The 13,345-nt window shown below is 47.3% G+C and overlaps 1 protein-coding gene across 1 annotated transcript in view; it reads right to left on the bottom strand.

The window, feature by feature from the left end:
- The window catches only part of LOC144769680 (uncharacterized), a 117,598-nt gene extending 104,454 nt beyond the window's left edge, over window positions 1-13,144 (bottom strand). The window contains exon 1 of the mRNA XM_078653895.1: window positions 13,002-13,144. The gene's annotated coding sequence lies outside the window, so the exon portion shown is untranslated. The remainder of the gene's footprint in view (window positions 1-13,001) is intronic.
- Between the last annotated feature and the right edge of the window lie 201 nt (window positions 13,145-13,345).

The following is a 13,345-nucleotide window of genomic DNA, read 5'->3' as shown; positions in this document are numbered from 1 at the left end:
GCTATGTAAAGTGCTCCGATACCTGATTCGGGTCAAGTTCGCTCTATATAAAACTCTGAAGAAAAAAAACTGTGGGGGAAGAACTAGAACTTTACATGTGACTCTGCTCAGACACCTGCTGTGTGCCGAGTAGTACCTGACTATTCTGCACAGAGCAGACCCTTTTACATCCGGTGATCCTAAAGGTTTCGGTACAGAGAGGAGAGGCCAATAAGAGTGACTGACAGTCGCCAACATCTGCTAAGGCAGACACACTTCAAAAGGACACACTGTTGATGCGCCTCAAACACACACACAGCCTACAAAGACAACTCTACCCTGTTCACATGCACACACACATCCAACCTGCAGAGGTACATCAATAATAGAGATATGTGGGTGCGTGGCTAAGCCGTGAAGCATGTTGGCCGCAGCTTAGTGGAGCTCGCAACTCCCTATCATCCCCCGTCTATCCGATACATTTATCAGCAGCTCAAAAGTACAGTCAGTGGATGGGAAGGTGTCCGGTGCAAGATCCTGAGGTGGCGGACCCCAAACATCGATCAGAGGCAGAGAGACAGACGTGTCTGCAGTGAGGCCTGGGCGGTACGGTGAAGCCGGGCCTCGTGTGGTGGTAAAGGTAGTGAGCGAGTTTCTTCCCTGTGGCTCTACCACAGAGTATCATTGACCGGGAGGAGTCCGGTGTACATCCCTGCAGCGACCGACCGGAACATCGATCTGAGGTCCGGAGCAGGCGCCACATAGGCTGAGGTGAACGCCGGGGCCTCGGGAGGAGGCACAGACGGTAAATAGCCCCAGATTCCCCAGTGATCAGACCCGTGACTGACACCGCGAGACTAAGGCCCCACGGACCGGAGGCTGTCCGGAGTTTCCCCCACCCCCCTTCCTCGGGGTGAAGACAGTAGCGATGTGTGCCAGGTCCAACAGGGCGATAAATCGCGACGGAGGCCTGCGGGTGAAGCGAGAGCCAGGATTACACATAGTGGCAGAGGTGTAGTGGGGGCACACTCACTCGGCCCTCAGTCTCGTGGCGGCCAGGTCGGCCATGCCGCCAGGCTGAAAGCTTTATCTACCCATAGTTATTGCCTCGTGCCAGCCCGAGGGTGCAGAGAGGCGGGGGCCCCATTTAAAGAACAGTGACTTCAACGGCACCTACTACCCCACTACAAAAAAAAAGGGCGCAATCAGGGCACTCAGCAATCGGGAGCAAGGCTACTCATCTAAGACACTCTTAAATGTGAGCCGGGTTACACGCTACTCCCACTGGTGGGTGCCTGCCAGTTTGTTTCCCCGACGCAGGGACCGGAACAGTGACTGACCTATACCCCGCCAGGGGGCACCGCCATTGCGGCCTGTCACCCGGTGTTTGCCATTGACTCTTCAAGGGGTGCAACTTAGCATAGCTTCTGTACTCTTGGCCCCCTTGAGTTGGGGCGTGGGTGAGTAGGGCCAGCAGCCAAACGGGCACAGGAGCCAGGTGCCAAAACCGCCAGCACCTACCCGATCTCCTCCTGTCTACGGGGCTGACCCCTGGGAGATCACCAACAGGCCCGGGTGGGATGGCAGGGTGGTCACCACCGGCGGGAGTAAATCAGCACTGTTATCCTTGTTGTGATCCATCGCTGTTGTCCTATTTGATGATAGGTGTTCATGGATTGCGCAAGGAGGGCGAAGAGAATTGCTATGGCTAGATCAACAGGGGTGGTTCTTGACTTTACCCAGAAGCTGGGTGCCAAGCCCATGCAGGCCTTGTTGAACATTTATAAGGCCAAAAGCATTGCTATAGTAAAGTACGGCTCTGAAATGTGGGGCTATAATAACTGCACAAAGCTTCAAATTGTTGAAAATAAGTTTCTAAGAAGCCTGCTCCCCGTCCCCCAATCCACTTCCTCGTATATAATTCATCAAGAGGTGGGTCTCGACTATGTTTCTGATCTGATTAGAATGTCTCCCATTCTCAAATGGATCTGGATCTGGTCTAATCCTGATTTGGTGTTAAATAAAGAGATCATACAAGATTGCATGGCTTTAGATAGGGCAAGTAGTATGCCATGGTTGAGACATTTGAAAAGCACGGCGGAGTGGTTAGGTCTACCAAACTTGTTGGACAGCCCAGAAAATATATGTAAAAAAGATCTTGTGTGGGCCAAGACCTCATTTCAGCACATAGCATCATCAGAAAGAGAGGCCTTGGAATTATTGAAACCCACTGTCCGTGCTCACCAGCTCCTAAAAATGTCCTATTTTATGGAGCCTTACTTGGATACTGTTACCAAGTCCCAACATCGTTTTCTTTTGACGAGATTTAGGTTTAATTATTTAAATTGTTTTCTGGCTGATCCTTTAGGCTGGGCCAAGATAGAAGACCTGGGTCCTTGCGCATGCGATTGTTTTTCGAGGCAGGATACTATGCATTTTGTCTTATTCTGTGACTTTTATTTACCTATTCGCAGGCGTTATATCCTTCCGGTTTTAAAAAAGAAAGGTTTTTTGCAGGCGAGACCAGATCTTTTATACCTGCAATTGCTGAGCAATCCTTGGGAAACTTTCAGTATTGCTAGCTTTTTAGTAGCAGCAGTTAGAGCACGGAAAAAAGGAAGTAGCAACTGAAACAAGTTTATGTGTCCGGATTCTGTTACGTATGTTTAGCCCTATTTCACATAAAATGTTTTGATATTGTCTGTATTTTAGAGTGATATTTGCATATTAGGAATTGTGGCGATGTTATATTAATGGATGATTTTATGCAATAATTCTTTTCATCTTGTAATGTCGATGAGTATTTTTAAAACACTTTTATGGTTTTTAATAATAACCGAATAAAGTAATTTTGACTGACTGACCATTGCTGTTGTCACACCCGGGACAAGGTAAAGCAGTGCAATGTTGTCAACTAGGGGCAACAAACCTGTGCAGCAGAATAGATTGGACAGATAAACATTCCCCAAAGCATTTGTGCTTGACCCCTCCCCTATGGGCAAGGGTGGGGGAGCACAAGGAGAAGTAGATCCGGAACCTACGCTCAAAGACGTCCTAGAAGCGATCGCCAGGATCAAGACCTCACTGGAACATAAGATGAACGCCATTACCGTGGAGGTCAATTTGCTCAGCACAGATATGAATAAACATACTGAACGAGTCAAAGAAGTTGCACTCACTCCCGTGAGCCTATCAGACTTAGAACGTTATACCGCTGCTGCAATCGGAGAATCGTCATTGCCATTGCTTTTACACTGTTTGCTGGAGGCTAGCTCCTTTTAAAAATATATTTCTGTTAAAATTTGTTGACGCTCGAAAAAATTGTTTTTAACTGCTTTAGAGCTCGGTTTATTGTTTAGGGACCCCACACCCCCCCATCTCTCGCATTGCCTGCACTATAATCAAATTAAAAGCATTTTTCACCACTTTGGTGAATCTTTCGCCGCCTCACGCCGGTCCGCCATCTTGGGTGTGGGCTAGAGACGCTGACACCACGCTTTGGGGGTTAGCAGGCTAGTTTTTGCAAGTGTCTCGAGCCACACACTATAAATAATCATCAGTATGCAGGCGCGCAGCGATCGCGCCGGAGGAGCGCCAGAGGAAAGCCCGTCTGTGCCCGTCCGGGCCAGGACGGGCCCAGGGGCCACAAACTCTGGTCAAATACGTACATACTCGCCTGATGTATTATGGGCACTAAAGACTGATTCTATCTGTCTAGATGAAGCTACCTTGGCCACCTTGCAAGCCGATGCCCTGGTTCAGACTACAGGTACAGGCCCCAGGATTCTCCCCACATTTACTAGCTGCCAGCCACATGGCCTAAGGTTCGCGACACTTAACACGCGCTCTTTACAAAAGCACCACTTAGAAGTCTTCTCTCTACTGCTTGAGGGAGACATTGATATCCTCGCCCTTTCTGAGACTTGGCTTGGCTCCGCCTCTACGCCCGACATCTTGGCTGCCCTACCCCCAGACTATGACGCGATCTGGCATAACCGCCCAAATTACTGTAAAGGTGGGGGTGTGGCCTTTTTGTTTAAAAAATGTCTTGTAGTGGAAGAGGTTATAGCACAAAATTGTGCCTGTGCGGAACTGTTAGGGATTAAGGTTTCGTTTAAATCCTCATGCATAGTAATACTGGTGGTTTATCGCCCGCTGCAAAGTTCTCCGGATTTCAATGACATCCTTTTTGAACTTTTGACGGACTTGGCCACCAGATACAAGTCCCTTCTGGTGGTAGGTGACTTTAATTACCACTGGGACAAAGTACCCTGAGACCCCATGGTGACTGAGTTCGAAGCTAATCTTTCGGCGCTCAACCTGCAACAGTTAGTGGTGGGTCCGACTCACGTGAAAGGGCATACACTAGACCTTGTTTGGTCCTCCCTGCCTAACACAGAAATAATGGAGGTTAGCCCATGCATTTGGTCGGACCACTTCATGATAAAGTGTTGGGTTCCAGGTGACCCAGTGAGGGATGCCCCGAATAAGTCACGGAGGAAAATTCGTCCTTGGAACAAGGTAGAAGCCGACCTTCTAATTACGACCCTGCTCTCCTCTACTCCCACTAACATGAGCGGTACAGATTTGGACCATGATGCTAGGATGCTAAAGACCTGGATGCTTACTGCTCTGGATAAACTTGTCCCTGAGCAGTTGGAGAGTATTAGAACTAAAGGGAAAGGAGCGCCATGGTTTGACGCCTCCTTGAAACAGAAGAAGCAAGCCCTCCGTAAGGCAGAGAGAAGGTGGAGACTCCACTACTGTCAAACAGAGGCTGACATTTTTAAAACTTTGCTCTCAAAATACAAGGCAGACATCCTGCAAAGAAAGGCTGCTTTTTATGAGGGAAGAATTAGGGAAGCAACAAACATACAGCGAGAGACCTTTAGGGTTAAGGGAACTCACACAACGTGAAGGGAAAATCTCGGCGTGTGACCAACCAGACTGTGACTCCTTCCAAACTTTCTTCCTTCGGAAGGTACAGGATAACATCACTGACATCAATGCACGGCCAGCTACAACCATGCTGCCTAGTCAGACTACTCAGCTGCCGTCCATGACTCTGAATAGCTTTCCTCCCATCGACGACAAGTGCCTAGTGGAACTGGTCGGACAAATCAAGTCAGGTTCAAACATAGACCCATGCCCCCCTAAAGTTTTCAAAATGGCCCTGCCAGGCATCCAGCTTCAGGTACTGAGTTTACTGAACAACTCATTGAAAACAGGTTATCTGCCAACTCGGATGAAAGAAGCCAGGGTCTCCCCACTTTTAAAGAAAGCAGGAACGGACACGAAAGCCTTAAAAAACTACAGGCCCATCTCGCAGTTACCTTTTCTAAGTAAGATCTTGGAAAAGCACGTCCTCAGCACTCTAGCCGGCCATCGGGAAGAACATCGTCTCCTTCATGCCAGGCAGGCGGGGTTCCGGCCCCAACATAGCACAGAACTAGTCATGGCCTCGGTCGCCGATGAGCTAAGAGTCAGGGTAGATAATAAACAGCCATGCGCCCTGATTCTCTTAGACTTATCGGCGGCCTTCGATACGGTCAGTCATACCATCTTACTGGACCGTATCACGATATTGGGGATCACAGGCCAGGTGCTAAAGTGGCTAGAATCCTTCCTGTCAGGTCGAACCCAGAGAGTGCAGCTAGGAGACCAACTGTCTGAGATCAGTGAAGTGACTTGGGGGGTGCCCCAGGGGTCGGCTTTATCCCCCCTGCTTTTTAACATCTACTTACAACCATTGGTGGAGGAGCTTATGCGTATGAACTGCGAATTTTTCAATTACGCAGATGATACCCAGCTATGAGTCCGGCTGGATGATACCAAAGAGGCCCAGGAATCAGTGAGGAATGTGCTCAGCTTCACAGTCAACTGGATGACTAACAATCTGTTGAAAGTGAATGCTGACAAAACGGAGGTGCTAGTGATCAGCAACAAAGAGGACCCCTGGAGTGACCTGTACTGGCCTCCTGAGTTGGGAACCACCCCGTCTCCTGGTACTGCAGTAAAAAGCTTAGGGCTAAGGATCGTCACGGATCTCTCAATGGCCCCTCAAGTCTCGGCTGTCGTCGGATCCTGCATTGGTGTGTTGAGGCAACTACGAAAGTTAGTCCCTATACTATCTGCCTCCACCCTGCAATCGATCGTATCTGCCACAGTCATTTCAAGGCTCGACTATGGCAATGCCTTATATCTTGGCCTGCCACAGAAGCTGTTGAGGAAGCTGCAGGTGGTGCAGAATGATGCAGCTAGGCTGATCCACTCCCTGCCTAGAAATTCGCATGCAACCCCCCTGCTTCAGAGGCTGCACTGGCTCCCAGTGAAATTTCGAGTCCAGTTCAAATGTCTCTGTGTGGCCCATAAGGCACTCTTTGGGAAAGCCCCAGAGTACATTAAGCAACATTTGAAGAGGTATATTCCTGGGAGACCGTTGCGCTCAGGAACAACCTCGAATCTGATTCAACCTAGGTTCAAATTAAAAACTAAAGGAGGTAGGGCCCTGTCTGTGCTTCTTCCACAACTGTGGAATGAGCTCCCGCATACCTTGAAGGAGGAATCACAGCTTCTATCCTTCAGAAAGAAACTAAAAACCCATCTTTTTAGAAAAGCTTTCATGACAGTCTAGGCGGTGGAATACCTGAGGGTTCTATGGGCACCAGTGTGTTATGTTCTTTTGTTAAGCGCTTAGAGACCGGCGGTGATAGGCGCTATATAAATATTCTTTAACATAACATAGTGGAAGATACCTTCCAACTACAATCAGATGTCAAAGACCTGCAAACGTTCTGGAAATTCGCAGAAACCAAGCTGGATGCCTGCAGCAAAACAATGTGCAAATCGTAGGTGTCCCGGAAAAATCAGAGGGGCAGCCCACCACCGATCTCTTCGTGGAATAACTCATCCTTAAACACATGTAGCCCAAGGGGCTCATAACATTTTTCATCATCGAGAGGGCCCATACAGTCCCCGGGGGCTGGCCAAAACCCGGGGCCCCCCCTCGTCCGGTCCTGGCCAGGGTCCTCAACCTCCGAAACCGAGACGTTATACTTCAGCATGCCAGGGCGAGGCCACCCTTAAAATACGAAAACGCGGACATAGCCTTCGTCCCGGACTTCACCCAGCTAGTCCAGAGGCAGAGAAGCTCCTTTCTGGGGATCAAAAAGATGGCGAGAGACAAAGGTTACAAGTACGCCATGCTGTTCCCAGCCAGGCTTCGTGTGGAGGTGGACGGCGGGGCCTGGTATTTCGAACACCTAGAATCAGCGGCGGAATGGTTGGAGAGTCACTGATTGGTGATCCAAATGATTCTGGGGTAATACAGATGGGGGGGTACGGGTGTGAATAGAGGGCGGGGGAGACGTAGATGTTGGCCTATGTGCTAATTTCATCAAGATGGAGGGTTGGAACTAGCGCAGGGGCTCACCAGCAGATATATCTGTAAGTTATGAACCTTTCTCAAGCATAACATTGAGTGACATTTTGATTCACATGTAAGGGATTACACAATTGTATTCATTGTGATGGAGGGGGCACCACATACCCCACTTTTCTACGCTTAATTACCTTGTGGGGCGACAGACACTCTGCAAGTTGGATCATGGGCAGTTTGAAGCCCAGAGTGCCGGGACACAGGGTGTGGGGCGGTTAGGGGGGAATGTTAATGTTAAGTTTTGAAACCTATGCAAGATTTTTTCGATCGACTACATCAAGTTTTAATGCAGTGTAGGAGAGATTTAATCACATAAGTTCAGATGGATGATGTGAATAATGTGAACCCACAATCAAGATGGATCACTAGATCGCGCTTACAGAATACGATTTGTTGTTATTCTAGTGAGTTTTGGTCCATGATTCTAATTATAGGTTTTGTACAAATACTTTTTTGGATAATATTGAGATATGAGGCTTAAGGTCTCCTGGGTACAGACTGTGCCAATATGGCCGTTGTATTATGTAAGCGCGATCTAGTGATCCATTCTTGATTGTGGGTTCACATTATTCATTGGCATGTTGGAGTGACGGTTTTGTCCCCTTGTTTAACTATTGGCTTTATGAAATGCAAAGAATTCCCATGTTTTGGACAGTATACACGTTCAGTTATATACTGGGCAGTCTGTCTAAAGATGGCCGCCACCCTTTACCTTGCAATGACGTCATCGTGCCCTTAGCGTTTTATTCCGGAAACAATGGCGATTACACGTGACCCTCGAACTTAGCAGTCGGGAGTCCCTGGGCTAAGCATGGCTGGTTCTCTAACATCTTTATAAGAAAGTACAAGTAGCGCTGTTTGTATTCATGGACGTTTTGATTCCATTTATGGGTTCTTAAACTGATAAACCGATGCTAACTGTGTGACACGTGTTGTTTTGCAGGCAACTTCATGGCTTACTTTTTACGTGAGTTAAATTGGAATATTTATCACTCGGGTGTATCACTATTGGTGGCTGCAGGGTAGTTATAATTAAATAATAATTGTGGACCATATGTTGTTTTTTTAGATGACCCGTCTGCCATGTTTTTCCACGTGAGTAGCCCTGTACCATTTGATAAAAAAGTTTGGACGTATGATTTTAGGGCACTCTTTAGTTTAATGTTATTGTGGTTTGCCTTTACAGATTTCACAGTGTGTGATTAGCTAGACATGTGAGTAGCGCTGGTCATTTATTGTATTTTATTTTGCACAGTTGTGGCATAGATCTTTGGCACTCAGTTTCTCTTGAGACACTTTTTTGAATTTTATAAGGGATTCAGTGTCCCTGGAGACGTTTGAGTTACCTGGTTCTGGTGTTTTGATTGAAGCTTTTCCTTTTACTTTTCATATTACCTTTCGATTCACGCTATTCACATCTGTGGTCGATGGTTTTTAGCTGGCTCAATTCTTTCTGTTTGAATTCACATTAGTGGCATTTGCGCACTTTTGTTTTCTTTGTGTGTTGAGCAGACTACATATACGTCTGTGTGTCATTGGGTGATATGTATCATTGTTGTTGTTGTTGTTTTTATGATATTAGATGTATATGTGCAACTTTTCTGTCCTGACGATGGTCCCAAGGATCTGCTAGACCAACGGGGGACCGAAACGTCAACGCCCAACACTGTTTTTGCATAATTGTTAAATATATTGGATGCTAATTTAACTATATGTTGTGTTTAACTCTCATCAATGTGGTTTTATTGATTATTCATAACTAATGCGAAAGGTGTTTATATATAGTACCGTCAAATAATATATGATTGTGTCGGTAGTATGTTCTGTTGCCAGATATCTATTTGATGATGTTACAAGTGGAATAAAAATATACAGTTTTGATATATTCAGGTATATCTGCATTCAATCCCTGTGACTTTTCAGACTAAGTGTTCATGTATATGACATTATCAGAAATGATTAATAATTCTTAAATGTTTCCTCTAAGGACAATGTGCTTTTGTTATTGAATATACCCAGTCCCGAGGGGATTATTGGGTGGCTCTTTTGGATATCTATTACTCCGTGATATTGCACTCCCCACCCTCACAGACGAGAATCATGAGTATCTGAAGTCTGCTTTCTCGGATGATGAGGTGGCTCAGGCGATACGGGCGATTCATTCGGAGAAAGCATCAGGCCCCAATGGCATACGAATCGAGTAATACAAGCTGAGACTCAATGTTCATGGATAGCAGGGAAAAGGGGACACTTCCTATAGATCAAAGGATAGCAAACATTGTGGTCATTCACAAAGAGGGTAAACCCAAAGTCTGTTCAACCTATGGACTGATATCACCACTCAGTGCAGAACCCAAGATCCTAGCAAAACTATTGGCAATACGTCTGGTAAAAGTGATTGACAGCCTAGAACACCCTTACCAATCAGGCTTCATGCCGCACCGCAACACAGCCTTAAATCTACGCAGACTGCACGGAGTGTTGGGCAGACCCATAACTATCCTAGAACCAGCATTACTAGTATCGCTAGACGCCACCATGGCGTTTGACATGGTGGAATGGCCATATCTCTTTGCCGTAATAGACAAATTGGGATTCGGACCGCAATTTGTGAGCTGGATCCGGCTATTATACTCACAGCCCATGGCTCAAGTTGTCGTGAACAATAGCAGGTCAATGACATTTCAACTAAGCCGAGGTACGCGCCAGGGGTGTCCTCTACCGCTTCTCCTTTTTGCTTTAGCCCTGGAGCCCCTGGCGGCATGGATCCACAGAGATCCAGTGATCCGCGGTATGCGCTGGTCCCTGGATTGGGATGATAAGATATCACTATATGCAGATGACATTCTGCTATGTCTGAGCTCCCCGAGAGCCTCTTTAATATGCCTGCTGGACATCCTAGCAGTGTTTGTCAGATACTCCGGGTTTAACTTAAACTGGTACAAATCCGTGGTTTATGTCTTGCAGGGAGAGCCGTCTGTCCTCCCAAGGAGCTGCCCGATCCAGATAGCGTCAGATGGCTTCCGCTACCTAGGCACATTTATTAGATTAAGCTCCACGCTCCGCTTCACCCACAACCTCCTACACCAATTCAGAGATTGAAAAGAGATATCAAAACTTGAAATCTTTGCCCCTTTCTTTGTTGGGCAAGGCTGTCCTTTTCAAAATGATGGCTCTGCCCAGTTTCCTTTACACTCTCCGGAACTCTATGGATCCAGTTCCCAAATCATATTTTAAAGCGATAGAGAATCTTCAAAGAGATCTCTTATGGGACGGTAAACCCTGGATTGCCCTAGCGTAACTCACCCTCAACTGGTACGATGGTAGCATCAGTCTCCCAGATATTAAAAAATATTATTGGGCAGCCCATCTAGCTGCTATAAATCAGGGAATGTACGGTCTTCCGGACAACCCTAGGTAGGCTATGGATAGAAGGCCCCTCCCAGGAGGGGACTATAGTAGAGCACTCAATTCCAGGCCCCGTAAATACCCCCTCACAGGTCCGACCGCACATTCAGTCCACATATAGCATGTGGTGAGCAAACATCTGGGATGGGACCGCAGATGCACACTGGCAACTGCCCTCTGGAATTCTGAAAAATTGAGCAACCTGTGGCAAACTAAAGGGGTTTGATAACAGGACCTTATTGAATTTCCCAGATTAAAGACCTCTGGGTCAAAGATGAAATCCTTCCTTTTACCTCCCTACAACAGCAATATAGTCTGACGGACACTGAGCACTACAGGTATCTCCAAGTTCGGCACGCGCCTCCATGCGCACCTCACTAGTAAGTCCCCCCTCCCAGAAGCCACCCCCTTAGAGGATAGATTACTTGATGGTCACCTTCCCAAAAAAAAACATCTCCCTGATCTACAAAAAATGAATTAACAATATGGAAGACCCCCTCCAGTCCCTCAAGGAGAAATGGATGAGGGACAGCCTAGAACTGGATGCGGAAGACTGGCGAGCGGCGGTGTGGCGGTCCAGGCAAGGTTACGTTTAGTACAACTTAAAATTTTACACAGGGTCTACATAACTCAGCCGAGGTTGGTCCATATGGACAGGACAGATAGTGGGGAGTGCAGACGTGAGTGTGGGGAGGTTGGCACCTTTATCTACATTATATTGGAATGTGAACTCAAACAAACTTACCGGCATGCCTTACATCGCACTCTTCGTGAGGTACTCATAATCAAGTTACAGCCGGATGCACGCAGGTGCCTCCTCAACATTTGGGAACCGTCAGACCTCACCTCTTACACCAAGCAATGGGCAGCTCAGGCAGTAATGATCATTAAAAGAAACATTGCAGAAAATTGGGAGGCCCACCAACCGCCCACATTAGGAAAATGGAAGGAAGATTTAGACTGGTGCAGGTTCCGGGAAAAATCAGTCTATGTAGCCAGAGGGTGTCCCAAGAAATGGAACAGAGTGTGGGGGCCTTGGAACTCATATAGAGGAAATATCCGCACCCCACCGGCACCCATGGATGAAGACGAGACTCTTGTAACCCCCTAATGGTCATATATTGTTCATTGTGACTTGATACTCTGTGACCCGAGTCGGAAACATGGAAGATGTAATGTCTCTTGCTCATGTGTCGATGTGATGTGTTGGGTCAATGATGTTTAATAAAAAGAGTTATTAATTTAAAAAAACAGAGACATGTACGTTCCACTGCTTGAAAGGCCTCCTACCTGGGAGACCCAAGGTCAGTGCACCCACAATCCCTGCAGCAGACACACAACCTTTGCAGCAGATAATGCTATAAGCCAACCTATGCAGCTGGAAACTATTGCAATGACTGAGGTTTTACCTAGACTGAGACATGAAAACAGGGGCAAAGGGGCATGGGGCAGCAGAGAAGGTTTGATGTTCAACTGCCTGAGGGACATGCTTCTGACATAGGGGTACAGGTGGGCAAGTCAACAAACTAACAGCGAGAGCCGAGAAAAGAGTGTGCACAGATTTCTCAAGGAGCGCTAAGATGCAGTGCAATGTGAACAGAATTTTCACAGTGCAGTAAGATGCAGTGCAGTGGCACAAATTTCTCAGTACAGTAAGATGCATTGTAGTGACACAGATTCCTTATAGTGCAGTAAAGTCCAGAGTGCACAGATCTGTCACAGTGCATTAAGATGTAGTGCTGCGTGCACAGATTCCTCATAGTGCAGTAAGATGCAGTGCACAGATTCCTCACAGTGCAGTAAGATGCAGTGCAAAGATTTCTCATAGTGCAGAGAAATGCAGTGCAGTTTGCACATATTTATCACAGTGCATTGAGATACAGTGCAGCGTGCACAGATTCCTCATAGTGCAGTAAGATGCAGTGCACAGATTCCTCACAGTGCAGTGAGATGCAGTGCACTGTACACATATTTCTCACAATGCATTAAGAAGCAGTGCAGTGCACAGATCCTCTCTTTAAAACAAATGATGACCACAAACACCCCCAGGGTAGGACGGAAAGGCCCCCCCCCCCCCAGGTCCCTGGATAGAAGAGCCCGGCTCCTGACAGAGATTTCCCCAGGATCATTCAGTCTATTTCTACAAACACAGCACAAGGTGCTGACAATCTCCTACCTGAGCAGAAACCTGTGCAGACATTTCCAGACGCTCTCCTCCTCCTATGGCTGGGGTGGGGCAGGTGCAGATTTGGGGTCTGGGAGAGGTGGTGGGGGGGCTTTGAGGGTCTGAAGATGAAGATAACTGCACAGACAGACAGGGCGTCCTTCCTCCTCTGCAGCAGGCTGGACACAGAGAGAGGCCGGAAATGACGTCAACATCTGCTGCTTGTACTGTCTCTGCCACTGCTGACCTAGAATAGGAAACCCTTCGCCCTTTCACAAAATGAGCTCAGTGGATTTCCTCAGCAGGCGAAGTGCGCCCTCTGCTGGCCACTTAAAGAACCATCACATCCAGTCTCG

Source organism: Lissotriton helveticus, chromosome 1_1 (genome assembly GCF_964261635.1).
Source record: "Lissotriton helveticus chromosome 1_1, aLisHel1.1, whole genome shotgun sequence".
In the NCBI taxonomy this organism is placed as follows: Eukaryota; Metazoa; Chordata; class Amphibia; order Caudata; family Salamandridae; genus Lissotriton; species Lissotriton helveticus.
The sequence above is the reverse complement of the archived record's forward strand: the minus strand, read 5'-3'. Positions and strand labels throughout refer to the sequence as shown.